Source organism: Limulus polyphemus, unplaced genomic scaffold (genome assembly GCF_000517525.1).
Source record: "Limulus polyphemus unplaced genomic scaffold, Limulus_polyphemus-2.1.2 Scaffold350, whole genome shotgun sequence".
Lineage (NCBI taxonomy): Eukaryota > Metazoa > Arthropoda > Merostomata > Xiphosura > Limulidae > Limulus > Limulus polyphemus.
In genome coordinates, this window is record NW_013665960.1 from 323,013 (window position 1) to 327,504 (window position 4,492).

The following is a 4,492-nucleotide window of genomic DNA, read 5'->3' on the forward strand; positions in this document are numbered from 1 at the left end:
TGTATCTGTTGCAGCTATTAAAAGTTAGTTAGTTAGTTTATTTGTTCGCCCCCCCCCAGTGGCACAGCGGTATGTCTGCGGACTTACAATGCTACAAATCGGGTTTCGATACCCGTGGTGTGCAGAGTACTGATAGCCTATTTTGTAGCTTTGTGCTTAACTTCAAAACAAACAAATAAAGTTTATTTGTTTTTGAAACTTCACCCAAAACTACTCGAGGGTTATCTGCGCTAGACGTCCCTAATTTAGAAGTGATAGACTAGAGAGGGAACACAGCTAGTCAACACCACCCACCGCCAACACATGGTCTACTCTTTTATCAACAAATAGTGGGATTGACTTTCACACTATACGTCGCCACAGCTGAAAGGATGTGTATGTTCGGCGACAGGATTTTAAATTGCAACCTACAGGTTACGAGTCGAGTGCCTTAACCATTAGTCCATGTCATGCCACTGCTAAAACAATTAATTATCTTAGTAAATTGTTATTTCATGATTACGGAGTTTATCGAAGTTAGATTATCACTTTTCTAGACACATACAATATAATATACGATCGTATTACATCATAGCTGCACGAAGAGTTCAAAATTTAGATGAACATACTATATTAATTCTTTTTGGTACTTAGCCTCCCCATTAAATAATGAAGATGGTGCGAACTTGGAGCGTAATTTGTAACGGTTATATTTGTACATTTTCAAATATGATTTGTTCTTCGAAAACAAGGACTCTTTGAACTTACTTACCACCGCCAAAGACTTGACTTTGGGGGATAAACCTGTAAGTTGTCCAGTTGTTTTATTTTGAAAAGTTTCTTTTATTATCCTTCTCTCATCCAATTAATAATTATTGTTATTTTATTTTTCTCTTTTACTTGGGTTGTCCATCACCCAACTAGATCATCTTTCGTATACACCTATGCTTAACATAACTTAAGGTACACGATGAACCAATGTAATAATATTGGAAGCATGTGACACAGGTGTATCTTTATTATTTACGTAACTAAATTGAACTTGAAGTAGAGACTCCAGCTGGCGTGCTTCAGATGGTGAAATACTGGCTGCCAAACACCTGCAGACAACGACTCAGGTATGACGTCAACATGCTTCCTGATTATTTTTGTTCCTACACTTGTTGAATTTGATCTGGATTGAGCATATCACTTAAATGTTTGTTTCTAAATCAAATTCGCGGAGTTTTGAATTAGTGGTAGTTAACAAAGAAAGTTAAATGATTGGTAAGTAAATCGTTTTTTGTCCAAAAATTTAGAAAATGGGAATTTAGGATATAGAATACAATATTTCTCCATAAACACACACTTTCTATCTATCTGTAAGATTACTATGCTGGATTTAGAAAACCATTCGTGAATATGACTACAGCTTATAGCAATAATAACAAATCGAACTGATTATTTTGGAGGAGGGAGCACTAATTAAAGGAAGTGCTATAAGTATCGAGAAAACACACCTATACGTGTTTCGGGGTACATAAAAATGGATAGTTTTTATAATTAGATATAATTTTTAAGTGTACACTGTAACGAATTTGTTATTATATATTTATTTTAATGTCGACGTTTGTTTAGATTAAATTTATATTTAGAAACATACTAAGCTTATACTAAGATTCTCGAGAGTAGGAATCGACAATATATGTATGTACGTAAACGCTTAAATGTAGCTTTGTATTGCTACGAAATCTGAATTTTCTAAAAAGCCTCCACGCGCCTATAAATATAACCAACGTGACGTGTCAAAAGAGAGTATCTATTATTAGTTTGTTATAGTCAGTGTGCTATAAACTTCGGGAGCTATAACTGTGATTGTTATAACGCTTATCAATCGGAAAACATCAGATATTTGACCAGGAGCATTTACAAAGTTCGAATAATACAAATCATTCAACTTCAATGGATTCACATCGAACATTAGTACTTTTATGAAAACATTACCTAACGTCATCGGCAGGAAACTCGGCGTGTGTGGCTGGTTAATAACGAAGGACAAAGCTAGCTAGCTCCCTGGTAAGTGCATTATACCTACGTCAACTCGTAATTAATCGGCTCATCGTGAAGCCTCGATAAGATATCGAAGAAGTTCCAGACTAGAAAGAAGACTTTATATTGCTTGTTAGTATGTGAAAGTTTTGTTTATAAATCATTGTTTGTAATAACTATTTGTAATAACTGTTATTGTAAATTGTATTGTTGTGTGCATATTAAAACGTATTTGTGTTTATAAAAAGAAAACTGTGTGTATCAATCTTGTTGGCAAACATCATAAACTGACTATATATTGGCTTTTACTTAACTGCTAAATCCAAAGTGCAATTTAACTACTAAATTTAAAGTATCATTTAGCTCGGTTTCAGACCGTTCGAAATTCTAATACGTAACAACACTAAATTGATACATACAGAAAATACGATCAAAGGATTTTTAATTGTGTTAAACATTATTTTAAGGTTATCTAAAGGTTTTAGAACAACGATATTTAATATTCAATAAAAAAGACAAACAAAAAACACATAGTTTGAACTTGCCACCATTGCATCTGATATAACATTCAGAAGTAGTCTCTCCTTCGTACAACTAGATTAGTGTGAATTGTTAAGTGTTTTGTAATAAATTTATCCTTGATACAGTTAGCCCGGTACTGATTATTAAGAGTTCTAAAATCAGTCACTCTTTAGTACATTTAGAACCTGGTGGATTACTAAGAGCTTCAAAATCAGTCCCTCCTTGATGCAGACAGATGTATGGATTATTAAGTGTTTTATAATAAATCTATTCTTGATACAGTTAACTCGGTAAGGATTATTAAGAGTTCTAGAATCAATCCCTCCTTGGTACAGTTAGAACCTGGTGGATTACTAAGTGTCATAAAACCAATATTTCCTTGATGCAGGTAGAAATATGGATTATAAAGTGTTCTAAAATATATATCTCTCTTTGGTAAAATTAGCCCTGTATAGATTATTAAGTGTTCTAGAATAATTCTGTCCTTGATACAGTTAACTTGCTATGAGTTATCTAGTGTTCCGTATTCTACACGATGATGTAGTAGAAGATGGTAGAAATGGTTGTTGGAGAAATGTGTGTTATCGTATTACTATTGCATGTTTAATCTATATAAGAACCCGGTTTTAACATAGTTGATTCCCTCCCTAGAACTCTTATAAACAAAACTTTCAATTGTGGTGTATGCACAATGTCATTTAAGTTTGGATCATTCGTAACAATCACTTAATTATTTTCGTATGAAAAGATGAGTACTGCCTTGCCTTATTTGTAAGTTCTGGTCACAACTAAGCTAATATAAAACATCTAAAAGGATATAAATTAAACATCAAGTTCTGGTAACAACTAGGCAATTGTAAACAATTTTATAGGATATAAATTAAACATTAAAACAAGTGTTTGAATTTCTCAAATTTCTTTCCGTTCTTTTAAATGAAGATTAAGAAATAACTTTCATATCAATGTGTTTTATATTGAAACTCCATGCTTATCTCCCCCTCCCTTAACTAATGTTATTGTCTTGAAACGTCTCCTCCTTGTCCTCTGAGTAGAGAATAAAAAAACTTTCAGTACGGAGAATACGTAAGAGCGCCCACGTTCGAGAATTATTGATGAATTACAAGTAAAAATACATTTCAATGCAGGATATAGAAGAAAAATAGGTAAACTTAAGTTTTTCAGTTTAGAGAAACAATAAATGATATGTAGATCTCCACGAGACTATAAAGTCTATGTAAAACATCTAAAAGGGTATAAAGTTGCCATTAGGGGAATCTTTCACCTACGTCTCCTGGTGGCTCAGCGGCAAGCTTAAGTGCTTCTAACTCTAACCTTTGCCTGGGGTTCGAAAGCAGCACTGATAAGCCCTTTTTTAAGTTGTGCCAAAACAAACAGTCTTTCAGCTACAAAAAGGCCTGAAAATGATTATCATTCAAGAGTTCGAACTTAAACATAAACCCATCTTTAAAAACACTACTGCGATGTAACACAAAATTTTGTAGCGTTTAATGTGCTATTAATATTAGGAATAAACAGCGACGATTTTACGGAATTATACTATTAATATTCAAAAATAGCACATTTTCTTGGACAAGTTAAGTTTCATTCAAAAGCAAGTTCATATTCGTCTGAATGTTAATCTTAATAAAAGGTGCCGCTACTGATACTCAAAAAACGCTAGTTTTTGTTGTTTTAATACTGCATCTTATAAAACTAAGCTTCAAGTCGGGTTACATCCTAATACGTTACGTTGTGAACCAATAAACATTTAATGACACAAACACAAGAAATGTTAATGATCTCTGAAGCTAATTATCGATCATAATTGTTCATATAAGATGAAACCTGAAGTAGGCAATGTTTCCAAGGGTTTGTGTATTTGTTTCTACGGTGATTATATCAAAAGTAAATACGTTTACACATAAAGAAATAATGCACAATGAAATCTAGTTTACAGAAGTGA